The sequence below is a fragment of the Mus musculus genome, chromosome 1, assembly GCF_000001635.26.
Source record: "Mus musculus strain C57BL/6J chromosome 1, GRCm38.p6 C57BL/6J".
NCBI classification, from domain to species: Eukaryota; Metazoa; Chordata; class Mammalia; order Rodentia; family Muridae; genus Mus; species Mus musculus.
The window spans coordinates 173,228,332-173,247,349 of record NC_000067.6 but is presented as its reverse complement, the minus strand read 5'-3'; positions in this window follow the sequence as shown (position 1 = coordinate 173,247,349).

Here is a 19,018-nt window from a genome sequence, read left to right as displayed (position 1 = left end):
AACTATTCAGTTTCACAGAAACACTCCTTTGGAAACTGACTTAGTAAGTGAGCTATAAACATGACATCATTTACTTAAAATATTAGTACTGTGGACCTATTCTTATAATGCAGCTTGTAGAACAATTCCCCAGACGTTTAATCACTCCCCATTAATTAAATAGCCTATTGTGGTTAATAAACACAAATGCCGCAAATATTGAATTTTAAATTTTTAAATTTTACCCCAAATTGTTTGCACACTTGAGTATCCAATACTCCTCAACTCCCCTCTTGCATGGCATAAGCCTATAGCTCCAATGTCGTGTGTTTTGGAAAGTAGTAACTCATGCTTGGTTTTATTTTTTATTTTATATTTTATTATTTGAAACAATTTTAAACTTAAATATATTATGATCATATTTCCCTCCCCTAAGTCCTTTTAGATTCCCCCCTCCATATCCATTCAACTTTAACTTCTTTCTTAAACAAAAACAAGACCCCAGTATAACTAGACCTCCCAAAATAAATCAAACAAGACTCAAATCACTCAAAGAGAAACACCATACACACACACACATACACACACACACACACACACACACACACACACACACACACACACACACACCAAACTAACCAAATAAAACCATACACAAAAACACTTGTGGAGTTCATAATATGTTGGTCAACTACTCCTGAACATAGGGCCTGCTCTGGAGTGGTTGATAAACCCAGTTTCACTTCATTGGCCAAGAAAACAGATTTTCCCCTCTCCCATCAGTTAAAAATGATAGTTCAGTTGTTAACTTTTACTCAAGTGGGTAGGGTTTCTTCCTCCCTCCCTCCCTCCCTCCCTCCCTCCCTCCCTCCCTCCCTCCCTCCCTCCCTCCCTCCCTCCCTCCCTCTCTCCCTCCCTTCCTTTCAATTCTTTCTTTCTTTCATTATTCATTCATTTTTTAACTATAAGAAAATAAAATATATTAAAGTAAAACAAAAACTATCTCAATGAAGTTGGACAAAACAAACCAACAGACTGAAAAGATCCTAAGAGAACCCACAACATTCAGAAATCCACTCATTTACACAGTCAGGAATCCCATAAAAACACTAAACTCAAAGCCATAATATAAACACTGAGGATCTGGTGCAGACCAGTCCAAGTCCTGTGCATACTGTGGCAGTCTCTGTGAGTGCTATGAGTTTTGTTCCTGTTGATTTAGAAGGCCTTGTTTTCTTGCTGTCCTGCATCTCCTCTGGCTCTTACACTCTCTGTATTTCCTCTTCTATGGAATTCTCTGATTTCTAAGGAGAGAGATTTGATGGAGACATCCATTTGGGACTGAGTGTTCCAAGGCCTCTCACTCTCTGGCTTGGGTCTCTGTATTGTTCCCATCTGCTGCAGGAGGAAGCTTCTCTGATGATGAAGGAACAGACACTGATCTTTGAGTATAGTGGAATGTCATTAGGAGCCATTTTATCACTATATATGTATTTTTTTATTTTTTTATTTAAGGCCAGTGATATTTGGTTTTACCTTAAGTCCCTGGGCTACCTAATCTCTTGCTCTGCTCGCTCAGACACACCAGAAGAGGGCATCAGATCTCATTATGGATAGTTTCGAGCCACCAAGTGGTTGCTGGGATTTGAACTCAAGACCTCTGGAAGAGCAATCAGTGTTCTTAACCACTGAGCCATCTCTTCAGCCCCTCATCACTGTTTCATGGTCACCCAATCCATGTTAGATATAGGTTCCATCTCATCAAATGGGCCTTAAGTCATATCAATTGATTGGTTACTCCCACAACTTTGTGCTGTTATTGCCCTAGCAAATATTGTAGGAAGTACACCATTGTAGATAAAGGGTTTGGGAGAAGAGAGAAGAGAGCAAGGCAACTATCTTAGTTAACAGTCATCTACTTCTTGTTTTGCTGTAAGTCCTCTTAGTATATATTAAGCCCACTTTGTAAGTTAAGGTGAAGGAGTAGTGGGGTTTCCCTTGTGTTGGTTGTCACAGTTAATCTAACATTGTCACCTTTCCTTACTTGATCATTGTTCACATGATGTTTTGTGAGCATCCCATTTTAGTTTTATTTATTTATTTATTTATTTATTTATTTATTTATTTATTTATTTATTTATTTGGGTATTTTCCTCATTTACATTTCCAATGCTATCCCAAAAGTCCCCCATACCCTCCCCCCACTCCCCTACCCACCCACTCCCACTTTTTGGCCCTGGCTTTCCCCTGGACTGAGGCACATAAAGTTTCAACAACCAATGGGCCTCTCTTTCCAGTGATGGCCGACTAGGCCATCTTCTGATACATATGCAGCTAGAGACACGAGCTCCAGGGGGTACTGATTAGTTCATAATGTTGTTCCACCTATAGGGTTGCAGATCCCTTTAGCTCCTTGGATACTTTCTCTAGCTCCTCCTTTGGGGGCCCTGTGATCCATCCAATAGCTGACTGTGAGCATCCACTTCTGTGTTTGCTAGGCTCCAGCATAGTCTCACAAGAGACAGCTATATCAGGGTCCTTTCAGCAAAATCTTGCTAGTGTATGCAATGGTGTCTGCTGATTATGGGATGGATCCTCGGATATGGTAGTCTCTGGATGGTCCATCCTTTTGTCTTACCTCCAAACTTTGTCTCTGTAACTCCTTCCATGGGTGTTTTGTTCCCAATTCTAAGAAGGGGCAAAGTGTCCACACTTTGGTCTTCATTCTTCTTGAGTTTCATGTGCTTTGTATCTTGAATCTTGGGTATCCTAAGTTTCTCGGCTAATATCCACTTATCAGTGAGTACATATCACGTGAGTTCTTTTGTGATTGGGTTACTTCACTCAGGATGATGCCCTACAGGTCAATCCATTTGCCTAGGGATTTCATAAATTCATTCTTTTAAATAGCTGAGTAGTACTCCACTGTGTAAATGTACCACATTTTCTGTATCCATTCCTCTTTTGAGGGGCATCTGGGTTCTTTCTAGCTTCTGGCTATTATAAACAAGGCTGCTATGAACATAGTGGAGCATGTGTCTTTTTTACCAGTTGGAACATCTTCTGGATATATGTCCAGGAGAGGTATTGCGGGATCCTCCGGTAGTACTATGTCCAATTTTCTGAGGAACCGCCAGACTGATTTCCGGAGTGGTTATTCAAGCTTGTATCCCACCAGCAATGTAGGAGTGTTCCTTTTTCTCCACATCCTCGCCAGCATCTGCTGTCACCTGAATTTTTGATCTTAGCCATTCTGACTGGTGTGAGATGGAATCTCTGGGCTGTTTTGATTTGTATTTCCCTGATGATTAAGGATGCTGAACATTTTTTCAGGTGCTTCTCAGCCATTTGGTATTCCTCAGGTGAGAATTCTTTGTTTAGCTCTGAGCCCCATTTTTTAATGGGGTTATTTGATTTTCTGGAGTGCACCTTCTTGAGTTCTTTATATATATTAGATATTAGTCACCTATCTGATTTAGGATAGGTAAAGATCCTTTCCCAGTCTGTTGGTGGCCTTTTTGTCTTATTGAAGGTGCCCTTTGCCTTACAATTGCTTTGCAAATTTATGAGGAGGTCCCATTTTCTGATTCTCGATCTTACAGCTCAAGCCATTGCTGTTCTATTCAGGAATTTTTCCCCTGTGCCCATATCTTCAAGGCTTTTCCCCACTTTCTCGTCTATAAGTTTCACTGTCTCTGGTTTTATGTGGAGTTCCTTGATCCACTTAGATTTGACCTTAGTACAAGGAGATAGGAATGGATCAATTCACATTCTTCTACATGATAACCACCAGTTTTGCCAGCACCATTTGTTGAAAATGCTGTCTTTTTTCCACTGGATGGTTTTAGCTCCCTTGTCAAAGATCAAGTGACCATAGGTGTGTGGGTTCATTTCTAGGTCTTCAATTCTATTCCACTGGTCCACTTGTCTGATGCTATACCGTTTTAGTTTCTTCAGCTACATTCTCTGTCGTGTCCATCTTCACATCTCTAAGAATGATCTAGCCATCTGAGACTCCATCATTTCATTCACCTCTCACTGTAGATAGCCTATTCCACAGCCTTTCATTATTATAGTCCTTGTCAACCACACATTGTCTCTCCTGGGGAAAATAGCTCTGAGGCTTGAGATTTTATCAAATCCCTCATCTATCTATCTATCTATCTATCTATCTATCTATCTATCTATCTATCTATCTATACCTACCTATATATCTATCTCTTCTATCTATCTATCTATCTATCTATCTATCTATCTATCTATCTATCTATCTTTTTATCTATCCATCTCTCTTATATCTATCTATCTATCTATCTATCTATCTATCTATCTATCTATCTATCTACCTATATCTATCTCTTCTATCTATCTATCTATCTATCTATCTATCTATCTATCTATCTATCTACCTACCAACCTACCTACCTACCTATCAACTAATTTTGTCTATGGGAGACCTAAGTAAATACCACATGAAATTGTGCCTGCATATGCCAACTTCATGTGCCCTTTTGGGGGAATCTATCACTCTTGCCTCACTCCTATAAATTCTAGCCATATTGAATTTTCTGGAGATACAATGCTTAGAAATTACAGCAAAATTTAGATATGATATTCCAACATACAGAAGAGGGAGAGAATGATCCAATGAGCCCAAATTTTGTAGCAATCATGTTAAAGCAATACAACATGCTGACTGCCTTTCTTTCTCATATATAAGATCCTGGCCATCCAGATCCTTAAACTTTAAATTTTGTCTCTGTAAGTCATATGATCTAGACTTCTATGTCTTAGGAAAGCCATGGGTGCTAGCAGAACTCATAGGATTTCTGTGAATCTCAGGTGGGAAAAGCACAGCATCTAACACACAGTAAATATTCAATAAGTGCTATGAATTAATTATGGCTGTTCCATAATTATTATTTTTACTAAAATACGTTTCAATGTTTTCATTATTATTTCTGCCCACAGAGATTAATATTTTTAAAAAGTGGTGCATTTAGAAAGAAAAAAATGCTAACCCTTTTGTGAATCTTTGTCCCTATATAGTACTCAGTGTATTGCTAAGCACATAGCAGCTGCTTAATGAGTATTTTTAAAAAGCTGCAGTATTACTATGACCCAATGCATGTTTATGAAATTCAGGTTAGTTCTCATTTTATTAGCAAGACAAAGGATAATAACGCAAAGTGGAAAGTTCACACACAATTTTTCATAGCATAATACATTATTCTACCAAGGAATAGTTGCTGAATATAACCCTTCCTTATACAGTGGAATACTCTAAGTATAGAGTCCTTGAATAATGGCTATTCACTCCAAGGTTTACTTCTCGGTCAAGTTTTGACAATAATCTGACCTGAGAATAATTCACATATTTTCCATTTGGATTTTATGTATTTTTATCTTATCTCTTTCCTTTATCAACCACTGGGGATGATAAATCTCTGTATATATTGTTGGTTTTATTTAACATTTAACTTAGATGTTCAATTATTTTGTTGAAATTAAAATGTTAATGGCTTAATGATGGGTTTTGCACAATTTGAGTTGTTTTTCGTAAGGAAGTATTGCTTTTAGTGTTTTTGCAAGATGAAAAAAAATTTAAACTAATCTTATGTAGAGTATTATGGTAGAAACAACTGTATTTTAATCAGATTATGAAAACTATTTTTCTTTTCATTTGCATTCATTTTTCCTCAAGTGTCTACCCACCTCTTCAGCTTTCCAGACCTAGCCCATAAACTAAGAGATGGCATCTAAATCTTTTTCAAATGAAAACTCACCTTGTCCCCACATCCTCCAACCCCCTCCAGCCCACTTGAAAGTTTCTCTGACATTATCTGCAAGAATTCTTTCTTTCTCCTTCCTTCCTGTTCTCTGTAGACAACTTCAGCGTGACTTCCACATGCACTCCCCCACAGAAATCACCATCATTAGTTCCCAGAGACTTCCACATTGCCAGGCACAGTTTATCTTCTCATCTTACTTCATCTCTTGGCAAGATTCAGAAATGAACCATTTCTCTAGAAGTGTGCTCTCTTCCCAGCCCTGCTGAGGACCCTCTTATCTTATGAGCTGTTTCCTCTAGGATCCTTTCTGGACCTGTCCCCTCCTCTATCCTTGAGATGTTGGCCTTCCTTACTGCTCCATGCTGGGGTTTGCTTTGTCTTTACTCTTTCTCTTACTTTATATTTTAGCCAACTTCATCTTAATCAGTCTCTTCAGATGCATGCCAGTGATTTAAATCTACATTTCTAGTCAAAACATTTATTCTTTCAAAACTTTCTGTTTATCATTAGCATTGTATAAAAAGAGCACAAGATCCTTTAAATTGGAGCACTTCATTTTCCTCCCTAAAATGGATGCTTTTCTAAGCTGTAGTCCTTCCCTAGCCTTCATGAATACATGGTATCACCATTTGCAGTTATTAAAGGTAGAAAATTAGGAACTATCTTTTATGATTTCTTTATCTTCCAATCTGCCAGTAAATCCTCTTAATGCTCACCTTGGACCCATGAACCTTTTATTATCATCTCTCTAGGACAACTTATTATCATATTTTATTGTCAATTAAATCATATTTTAACAATCTCCTAAGACACTGAAAATCTATAACACATCTGACTGCAGATACATCTGTGTGCATATCTACTTCAATATCTATGCATATAAATGTGGGCATACATTTAATATGTATGCACACATATAATATCCATATTTAAAAGTCCTCCAAATGTCTTAATCAAGGGAATACATATTTATACAGGCAAACATGTCTATCTACATGTGTGCGACTTCCCCTGCTGTAAACAGTCATTTCATGACCATTCAAAGAAATCCTGAGTCTTTGCCACGTTCTTCAGACACTCACAATCTGTCCCCATTCTCAGTTCCATCTCATTTTATGCTTTTGCCTCTTTGCTCACCAAGCTTCTATCTCACTGTTCCCTTAATTCCTGGGTCACAATGGTCTTTCTTGTTGTGGGGACTTTGAATTCTCCACTGTTTGAAGTTTTCTCATCTCAGCTTTTGGTGTGTGCATCTTATCTCATACTTTAATGCTGTTCCCATTGAAAGGCTCCCCCTTTAAAATAGATTGCCCTGCACTTCCACACAGGGACATCATTAACTTTTGGAAAACTTCAAGGAAATGAAGCAGTTCTGCTTTAGTTGCTTTCTTTCTGTCAGCTGACAGGAGACTCATCATAGATGGAAACGTAATGTCTTTTTGCTGTTTGTATGAGCAACCAATAATGACGTGTTTGACATATAAATATATATATACCTCATAAAAATGTATATGCACGATAAACTTTATTCTTCTATTGAAACTAAATGTTGTGCTGGGTTGAATGGCAGAAGGATCAGGGGCAAATATGAGCCTTTATTTAATTAATTTCTTCCTTTAGTTATAATAGTTGAAACTCAAGAATTTTCTGTTTGGAAAAATGTGGTGTACAACACAATGTTACTAAACCTCACAGCTCAACTTCTGCTTTTTATGAGATTAAACCACATAATTTATGAAAAAGCATGTTCAGATCTTAACTTTAATGACACAGACCTTGATAATTATATGTAGTCTTATTTTAGATATCAGTATTATGACATTACTGAAATATTAGTAAATTAGTATGAATCCAATCTAAAAATTAAGAAGACAATTTTGTATTTTATTTGGACTATTATGCATTGCTTCTAATTAGTTATTGGCCCTTAGGTCATATGGAAATGAAGTTTTCTACATGTATTTTTCTACATATATTAGCGATGATAAAGAGTATTGTTTTATTTTTGAAGATTCTTAATGGTAGGTTTTGTCCCTTTATTTGAGCATTCTAAATGCTCCTTCAGAGATACAATTGGAATTAATTATAATAAAAATTGAAATGCAAAATGGTAACTTATTAATTAATCATGTAAGAAATCTGTAATATTTATACTTCTGTCTTTATTTTGTTGTCAGTGAAAATATGCGTGTACTGTCATTTTAAACGTGGTTCTATCCTTGGTCCATGGGCTATCCAGGATCTAGGTCCTAGCTCTTTAGGCTGTGTCAGGGCTAGGCTCCCTCTCATGGCATGGGTCTCAAGATGGACCAGTTATTGATTGATCTATTCCACAATTTCTGCAGCATCTTTACCCCTGCACATCTTGCAGGCAGGATAAAGTGTAGGTTAAAAGTTTTGTGGTTGGGTCAATGTCCCAGTCCCTCTACTGGAGGTCTTATATGGTTACAGGAGATAGCCTGTTCAGGCTCTCTGTCCCCCATTTCTAGGAGTCTTAGGGTTACTCTCATAGACTCATGAGACTTTCCATTTCACAAGGATTCTAATTTGTCCCAGAGATGCCCCCAAACAGAACTGGGAGAGAGAGAGAGAGAGAGAGAGAGAGAGAGAGAGAGAGAGAGAGAGAGAGAGAGAGAGAGAGAGATATGAAATGATTTCTAATAATATCCTGTTATACTCAAAGATTGGTGCCTAGCCCAGTTGTTAGCAGAGAGGCCTCACCCAGCAACTGATGGAAACAGATGGAAAGACCCACAACCAAACATTAGGCAGGGATTGGGGGATCCTGTGCAAAAGGGTTAGAAAGAATGTAGGAGCCTGAATAATCAAAGATACCACAAGAAAACCCACAGATTCTGCAACCCTGGGTCTAGAGAGGCTAAAAGAGTATGAACCACCCAACCAGGGAGCCTGCATGGCACTGACCTAGGCTCTTTGTAGATATGCCACAGTTGTGAAGCTTGGTCTCCTTGTATGACTCCTATCAGTGGAGGCGGGGACTGTCTCTGACTCTGCTTCCTGATTTCGAACCCTTTCTTCTTTCTAGGTTGTCTTGTTCAGCCTTATTATGAGAGGAGATGCCTAGTTTTACTGCAACTTGATAACTCATGGCTGGTTGATATCCATGGGAAGCCTGCCCTTTTCTGAAAAGTAAGAAGGGAGTGGGAAGAAGGAGGTGGAGAGGGGCAGTACTGGAAGGAAAAGAGGGAGAGGAAACTGGGGTCAAGATGTAAAAATAAACAAACAAACAAATGAAACAAAACAAAACAAAACTCCGGCAAACCATGCTTGTGAGAGACAAGGGCTTAAAGAACTGGCAAGGAGAGTTCCTGAATATTCTGACCATGACTTTTAGCAGTTACGCATTACAATGTTCCAGTCACATATTAGATCCCGAGTTTTCTTCCCATGCCAGATCCTTAAGTTTTTTACTTGAACTTCTACTGTCTGTGGTCTTAATAGTCTAGGCTGAGGCAAAGACAAAGCTGTGAGGGATCCCCCTGGGCCGGCTGTGTTCAGGGTGTTGTGTAGCTTTCTGGGCCCACTTTCCTTCCACAAACCTAGACCAGTGATTTCCATTCCCAATGGCCCTGTTTGTTCTCATGCACATCAGAACACCCTGTGGTGATCTGATATGACATCTACAGACCAGAAACTGACTAATAGATACAGTAAGGTTAACGAGGGTCAGGGCTTCCTGTCTTCTCATGTACAGGATATCTCCAAGGCACATCTCCTACATTTTTATAAAATTTACAAAATTAAGATATCTGTGGTACAGCCAACTGTCAGACTGAGACCAGAAACTCCAGTGGAAGAGCTAGAAGAAGGACTGAAGAGCTGAAGGGGATTGCAACCTCATACAAAGAACAATATCAACTAACTGGATCACCCAGAGCTCCCAGGGACTAAACCACCAAGCAAAGAGTATACTTGGAGGGAACCATGACTCCAGATACATATGTAGGAGAGGATGACCTTATCTGACATCAGTGGGAGGGGAGGGAGGCTTGATGCCCCAGTGTAGGGGGATACTAGCGGGGTGAGGAGTGAGTGGGTGAATGGGTGGAGGAGCATCTCATAGAGGCAAAGGGGAAGGGAGAGAGGGGGGATAGGATGAGCGGGTTTGTGGAGGGGTAACCAGGAAGAGGGGATATCATTTGAAAAGTAAATGAATAAAGTGGTTAATTAAAAAATTAAAAACAAAGATGTCTGTGGTAGTAAACTTTTTGTTCCTGTTTTGAAAATGTCTAGGTACTCTTAACTGAAAAATATACAACTTTTATTTTTCTCATGGTTTGTGAGGTTTTAGTCAGTTTGCCCTCTGGCCTTGGGCCTGTGATAAGGCAGAACATCACAGCAAGTGTGCAGACCAGATCTACTTGCCTCATGGTAGCTAGGAAGCAGAGAGAGAGGAAGTGCATGGAGAGCATTGGCTGAGAGCTGCAATAGATGGTTTAAGTAGCTCTCCTGTGTAGTGATCTACTCTAGTCCTTCCTAGTGTTGGTGTGAGACCTTCGTCTAAAGCTGGCTCTCCTGTCTTCACAGCTCAGAGATGGAAGGCCAACCAACATTCTGCAGACTGATACTTCTGTCAGTGCAGGAAGTTGCACATCTGTTGGTAGAGATGGAAAGACAAGAATGAATTCTTTGACCTGAGAAGATAATCTTTTTTAAAAAATGTAAGCTTCAGATATGTCTAGTTTCATTAGCAGAAGATTTGAGTTCTTTTGATGCCTAATGAAAATTCAAGTCGCCCCCACCGCATACTCACAAAGAACTTATTCAATCATACAGAGTAGAAAATTGTAAATGCATCGCGATGATTTTAGCTTTCATGATGAGATTCAAGCACCCAGATGCATTAGAACGCCTGCGTGTGTGAGCATAAGCCCGCAGCTCTACAAACAATAATATCACATGTTGAAATTGCATCTGCCATGCACTACAGCTGCAATAATGGAAAATAAACACTGATCAATGATGCTGGAGGAATGAATTATACTTGAAGATTCCCTGCTAAAGTGATATTAGAAAATTATTCTTCAATAAAGAGAAGATCAAACAATATGAAGCAAAAACTTGTAGAAAAAGAAAAATGCGACAGAAGAGTGTATATGAGCAACAATGTAATCTTCCCTGGATTTCATGCTTGTGTTACCAGGTTTCGCTCCTTTTAGTGTGTCGAGGTTCATTTACCTGTTTCAAATAAGTCACCATCGAAACACCTAATGTTGTAATCATAATTTTCTATTTATTTACTTTTTAGGAAGAGATCCCAAAATTATATAAATTCCAGAGTCCTAAGGATGGGTCTACCTCAATGTACTACCTACACAGAGAGATATTTTTAAACCAAAACAACTCAGAGTTTTAAAATGAGAAAGTAATAAAATACGAACACTTGATAACGAAGTGGGAGCGTGGTGAGTAAGTAAACACCACACAGTCTACCGTGAGCGAGGCACATGTGTGCTGACCCTTGTAGCTGCTGCTGATCTTGTTCTTTGAAACCTGAAGTTGGAAGGATTCAGTTCCAAGAAAGGGAACTAGTGCCCCTCCTTCAATACCCATGGCAGCTTCTTTTCTGTAAAATCAGGGATACATGAGAAAATGCAAAAACTGCTTTTGCATTTATTTGCCAAAGTCAAGAGAAAAAATTATAAAATTCAAAATGATGTCCAGAAGCAGGGCAGTTTGTAGCATGGAAGGCTGCCCTGGTGCCTTGGGTGTTTGGCTGCTTACTTTTCCACAAATATCTTCCTTAAACTTGTTACTGAGACAAGCAGTCACCAGTACACACACATGCACGCACACACACACTCCCCAAGGCTTTCTACAGATCTTCTTTCCTTCATTTTTTGTTGCTATTGCTTGAAGTGTGTGTGTGTGTGTGTGTGTGTGTGTGTGTGTGTGTACCTGTTTTTTGTGTATGTGTTTATATGTAGGTTCAGAGACCAGAGGTCAATATTCAGGTTTACTTTTCTTCAAGAATGCTCTCCTTATTTTTGGAGACATGAACCTCACTGATTTATCTAGCAATTTAGCTAGACAGCCTCAGTGGTCTTCGGTGCCCACCTGTCATCCCTGGGGTTATAGTAGGGTGCCATTGTGACCAGCTTTTATGTGGATGCTGAAGATCACCCAGCCTGTATGCTTGGAAGGGAAACACTTCACTAACTGATCTGTTTCTCCAGCCCTAGTCATTGCTTTTGTTTCTGTTTGAGACAATCTTACCTTGTAGTCCAGGATGGCCTCAAAAATGCAGCCATCCCCCTACATCTGCATCCTGAGTGTAGAGAATACAACATGAGCCACAATTGAGAGCTCTCTCTCTCTCTCTCTCATTTTTTTCAACTCCAAATCAGAGCTAGCTTCATTTCTAAAAACACACTGATCACGGTACAGTGTAACCACAGTTCTGAAAGATTAGGATTCACAATTCACTTATTAAAATGCAAATGCTCTGGGCTAGGCCAAGACCTCATGTCTTATCTGCTGACAGACTAAAGGGATTCCTTTAAGAGTAAGCTGTTTCCACATTTCGGTTCTGTAAGGACGCATAAAACAACCCCAGACCATATTACATTTGTCCAGTGGACTAATTTCTGTCTGGAGCCACATCTGTAACTGACCTCTGGCTCCTACCCTATCCCTGCAGGCCTGAGAGTGATGTGGGAACTGCTTCTCTCTGGTGAGGACAGTACTCCTAAGTGCTACTGGAGTCTAATGATCGTCCCCATCAGCTCAGAGTGCTGTGTTATGTCAATAAAATATTAGGTGCTAGAAATACATTTGGCATCAATTTTCGATTCAAATTTTGTTTCTGGGAAACGTTCACCTAAATCTCTTTTTGCTGACATCAAGAACTCCATAGAAAACACTCAGTTTACCAGTAATTGGCTGCTGTCAGTAGGTGCAGTATCTACCATGCCTTATGCTAAGCACTTCACTGTATTAACCCATTTAACACACACAGGTAAATGCCCTTAAGGCAGGTACCATCACTACCTGTATTTCACAAGTGAGGCTTCAGAAGCATAAGGCAGTGAAACCCAACCTGCCACACATTGTGTGGGGGCCTCTGCAATGGGTAAATGTTTGATGGAGAGATAGGAGAGATGAAGCATTGGGGAGGAGCATGCACTGTATAGAGAGACTGACTGGAGACGTGATGATGGTCACAGGTCTGAGAGATGTTGACAGTAGAACAAGTCTTTAATCCAATGGGTTCACCAGGATGGTGTGAAGCTGTCTGGAGTTTATGGAAATGCACTCAGCTCCTGAAACACACAGTCTGACTGCAGTATTGTTCTGGTTCTGGGCAAGGATAGATACACAAGATGGAGAAGTTTCACTTTTTGGTTTATACCATGGTCTGTGATGCCAATGAGGGCCACATATGGGTCACTGGTCCTGATACGATCAGGGTCCTGGTTAATTTTCTTCACCTGGGTTACCACCTAATGTCATGAGGACATCTGTGGTCTAAATCATGGTCTGAAGCCATGTTGACCTCGGTGGGCTGTGCTGTTTGCTGCCCAGGGCCAAACTGGTATGAGTAATCTGTGATGCCACCTGGAGCCTTGTTGATGTCAATAATCCAGGCTGCTTCTGAGGGCCTTGTCTGGGTCTGTGATCTGTCTGTAGCTGGGGTTAGAGTCGGTGCTGCTACCAGAAACCATATGTAAGCTCATGATTTGAGTAACCCTTGACTGTTAACAGCAAGGAAGCTGTTTTGGCAATGACACCGATGACTGCAAACACTCAATTGAGAAAGAGGTCCATGGAAGGCTTCTGCAGCAACCTCTATCTCCCAAATACCATTCAAAAAGCAACAGGCTAAAAACGAAGCCATCAGCAAGAACTCTTTTTTTTTTAATTAGGTATTTTCCTCATTTACATTTCCAATGCTATCCAAAAAGTCCCCAATACACCCCCCTACTCCCCTACCCACCCACTCCCCATTTTTGGCCCTGGCGTTCCCCTGTACTGGGGCATATAAAGTTTGCAAGTCCAATGGGCCTCTCTTTCCAGTGATGGCCGACTAGGCCATCTTTTGATACATATGCAGCTAGAGTCAAGAGCTCCGGGGTACTGGTTAGTTCATATTGTTGTTCCACCTATAGGGTTGCAGATCCCTTTAGCTCCTTGGGTAATTTCTCTAGCTCCTCCATTGGGGGCCCTGTGATCCATCCAATAGCTGACTGTGAGCATCCACTTCTGTGTTTGCTAGGCTCCAGCATTGTCTCACAAGAGACAGCTATATCTGGGTCCTTTCAGCAAAATCTTGCTAGTGTATGCAATGGTGTCAGCGTTTGGAAGCTGATTATGGGATGGATCCCTGGATATGGCAGTCTTTAGATAGTCCATCCTTTCGTCACAGCTCCAAACTTTATCTCTGTAACTCTTTCCATGGATGTTTTGTTCCCAATTCTAAGAAGGGGCACAGTGTCCACCTATGGTCACTTGATCTTTGACAAGGGAGAAAAAACCATCCAGTGGAAAAAAGACAGCATTTTCAACAAATGGTGCTGGCACAACAGGCGGTTATCATGTAGAAGAAAGCGAATTGATCCATTCCTGTCTCCTTGTACTAAGGTCAAATCTAAGTGGATCAAGGAAATCCACATAAAACCAGAGACACTGAAACTTATAGAGGAGAAAGTAGGGAAAAGCCTCGAAGATATGGGTACAGGAGAAAAATTCCTGAATAGAACAGCAATGGCTTGTGCTGTAAGATCGAGAATCGATAAATGGGACCTCATAAAGTTGCAAAGCTTCTGCAAGGCAAAAGACACCATCAATAAGACAAAAAGACCACCAACAGATTGGGAAAGGATCTTTACCTATCCTAAATCAGATAGGGGACTAATATCCAATATATATAAAGAACTCAAGAAGGTGGACCCCAGAAAATCAAATAACCCCATTAAAAATGGGGCTCAGAACTGAACAAAGAATTCTCACATGAGGAATACCAAATGGCAGAGAAACACCTGAAAAAATGTTCAACATCCTTAATCATCAGGGAAATGCAACTCAAAACAACCCTGAGATTCCACCTCACACCAGTCAGAATGGCTAAGATCAAAAATTCAGGTGACAGCAGATGTTGGCGAGGATGTGGAGAAAGAGGAACACTCCTTCATTGTTGGTGGGATTGCAAGCTTGTACAACCACTCTGGAAATCAGTTTGGTGGTTCCTCAGAAAATTGTACATAATACTACCAGAGGATCCAGCAATATCTCTCCTGGGCATATATCCAGAAGATGCTCCAACCGGTAAGAAGGACACATGCTCCACTATGTTCATAGCAGCCTTATTTATAATAGCCAGAAGCTGGAAAGAACCCAGATGCCCCTCAACAGAGGAATGGATACAGAAAATGTGGTACATTTACACAATGGAGTACTACTCAGCTATTAATAGGAATGAATTTATGAAATTCCTAGGCAAATGGATGGACCTGGAGGGCATCATTCTGAGTGAGGTAACACAATCACAAAGGAACTCACACAATATGTACTCACTGATAAGTGGATATTAGCCCAAAAACTTAGGATACCCAAGACATAAGATACAATTTGTTGAACGCATGAAACTCAAGAAGAAGGAAGACCAAATGTGGACAGCAAGAACTCTTAAAAACTGTGATAAGGATGCTGAAGTTTGGCTCTCCACCCTTGATGGCTTCTGGTGTGGGTGCAGGTAGAGTTGGACTCAGTTTTCCTTAGTAGGCAGGCCAATGGGAGCTTAACCTTGCTCCATTAAGTACATGTACAACACAAATTGGGCTTAAAAAACATCCTGTTGGAGGGGCAAAGGTCACAAGTGAGGAGGTCTGGGCATGGACTGCCTGTGAATGAGTGTGATCAATGTCTATGAAGTGAAATTATTGAAGAATCAATGACAGTATTATTTGGGGGAAAAGAAAAAAGAAGCATAAGTCCATCGTGTACCTTGAGAAAGCCACATAGAGAATGAGCCGTGTGAGTTGAGAATCAAGCTCGAGATTCTGCTCACATCCTTTGTGAACAGTTTCTTAGAAATACGTTCAGATAATCTTTTTGTATTTAAACAACCTAATATAATATTTTAATATTCCAATGGCCTTCCCACCACTGCATCCCATCTGCATCCTCCTCAGCAGGCTTAGAATACAGTTCTCCTTGCTCTTAGTGGTCTGTGCATGCTCACCCCACACCTGCAACTGTAGGAAGACAGGAAGGCAAGTCTGAAGCCCTTTGGTTCACACGTTCATAGGCAAAACTTACAGTCCATGTGCTTTAGAACTCCTCCCGGTTCAGACTCCTCCCTCAGCTATAAGATGCCATAAGATGCCTCATCTGCAAAGTGACTGGCTGCTTATATGTCTTAAAGATTAGTAGCATAAAAATCAAACATGTTCACCCCAACCCTATGCACTATAACACAGAGTATGACATAAACTATATTATGCCCAATTTTTGCTTCAGTTCAGGAAAAATATAGTGAACCTCTGACTATTTTCTTTTTTCTTAGTTTGTATATTTTATAAATTAGTACCCAAGAATTGTAACACTGGTTAGGAATGTTATTCTCAGTCTATTGAGTTTTCATTTGCACCCAGAAAAGAACCACATATTTTTATTTATTTATTTATTTTTACTATATGGCTTTCACTAATGTCAATCAACTGGTATATCTGGTATGACTTATTTATAAACAGTCTATAGTATATCACTTCCACTCTATTAAGTTTTATTATCCAATTATGGTTACCTTTAAGTTTGAATAACCCTATTTTTTGTTGTTAAGTCATCAGAAGTGAGATACATGTTTTCCATTTGAGTATTGTCTCTGGGAAATTTTCCACTTGGTTCTCCCTTTCTAGTCAGAGAGAAATTAATCCTCAAAAGAGGGAGGGAAAGGATCATAGATGACATTATTTCTTAAAGTCCCATTTTTCTTTTCCTGGAGTAATAATCTCTCCCTGTGCCCAAGCCAGAGCTTGTGCAATCCCCCATCCTTCTCTCTTTCTAAGTGGCATTTTCTGTGAGTCCCAGGAGTTTCCATTTATTTCTTTCAGATTTATTTTTTCTTGAACCAAAAGTAGGTAACCATTCAGGTCAAGACAAGAAGTGAAAAATATCAAGGCCACTGACTTCAGTGTGAAAACGCATCAGCCAGCTAGCACCCACTTGACTGTTCTTTCTTGAGCAGACTCCTGTTTAAGGCGCCAGCAGGAAGACAAGGCAGATGCCCTCCTTGCCCTAAAAAATTCTAATGATTACGAGGTTGTTCTGTGGTTAAGACTGTTTACGGCTCTTGCAGAGAACTGGAATGCAGTTCGCAGTACAAATATAAACCTTTAAATAAAAAAGAATTTGTGGGATAAACACAATTAGAATACCACAACAACAACTATATGGCATAGCAATGCATTGGTAAACCAACCCTTGCAGTAAGGACAGGGATGTGTAAAACAAGAAGTGGGCAAACTAGATCCATGATTCCCTGTTTGGGTGATGAGCTCTGGTAATCGAAGGGGTTTTAAAATAGGTATGGCAAATCCTCAGTCACTCAGTCTTGGTATGTTGATTGAAAAAAAGGCACTTGTCTCTGTCTGGTTATGCATGTGTGCTCTCCTGCCAAATTGCCTGAGTTCAAATCCTAAGTATGTAGTTTGCCATTGTCCTTCAACAAGTCCTTCAACAAACTGCCTAACCTCTCTATGATGTAATTTCTTCTTTACTAACCACATAGAATTGATAAAGGGACAAAGATGGTAAGATGTGTCCATGATCATTAAAGACAGTGTGCTATGTTTGAGGTACATACACTGCAAGGAGACGGGTAAATTACCTTTTCAGCATTTTGTATCTAATATTATTGGACCTTGGGTTTATAAAACATAGAATAAGGCAGCCTATTGGCCCTTCTGGTTCCCGATTTTGGAAGGAACAGGCTAAGCTCTGCCACTTCTCTTTCAGACACATTACAGGACAATAAAGTTCCAGTTAAAAGCTCCTCACTCTAAATCCAACTTCAAGGACATCTCATAGAATAAAAGTCCCATCGTTTATGCATGGCCATTAGAGTTTTATGTCTCCATGCCACAAAGTGAAATACTGATGAAGTCTTCTGAGAACTGGCAACAGGTTTAAATCTAAGCACAAGATGTCATTATGTACTACATACATTTGTTTTCAGATTAAAAATCCTGTTAAGAAATGAGATTCTATAAAGTGTACCAATTTTATTAAGTACACATTCTTCCTTCTTTTTTGATTCTGTAATTAACTGTCATAAAACTTTGTAAGGCGTAGATACCTTTTTTTTTTTTAGTACCCTGAGCTTACTGATCCCTTTCAGAACATTCAGAACAATGTTTTCAAATATATGGTCACAATAATAATAATTACATGGGAAACCAATTAGTTTAAAATATAATGTCCATGTATTAACAATCTCCCTGTGCCTCAAAGCACATCTTAATGAAGATAAACTGAGTATAAGAAATTAGCAGCTATACCATACAGACAGTGGCTATGAAATATATTTTGAGGCCTCAGAGCATCTTCTAAAGTGAGTGAATGAATAAATAAATATATAATAACAAATAAATAAACATGCATTTGGAGGGAATTTTCAAATAAGGTTAGAAGGTACAAGATTCAAACTATATTAAGCAAGATAAGCAAAACTCTCATTTAATCTTGATGCTTTTTATTTCTTCTGAGTTTTGTCTTGTTCCTTTTCTCATTTTAGAAATATAATCTGGAAATACATGTATGGTTTATTCTCTTTGATGTTCATACTGTGAGTTGTTTACTCTTTTTAGGGTAAAAAAAAAAGAAGAAGAACTTTAATTTGTTTTTAAGTTTTAACAAACTTCTTTGGTTGAACCTGCTTTTGTTCTGCTATTGCTGCTTCTAACAGACCCTCTATATCTCAGTGTTGGGCACATAAGTGAAAGCTTTAGATGGGGAAGCAAATAAAAATGATCTCTCGAGCAAACTCATCCTGTTCAGGCTAAGCAAGCAGCTCTCAGGGAGTGCACCCCTGCTCACACGTAAGTAGGAGTTGTTTGTAGGATGTATAGACTTCAGGGAAAGCCCTTGTAGAAGCCATATGAGCCACAGTAAAGTGACAGCACTTCAGACAGTTTTGCTGGAAGGCTTCTCTCAATAAAATCTTAACAATCTATAAAGCCTAGCCAGTCTCAGTCAGTCCCAGGGTCGAGGAATTCAAACATTACCCT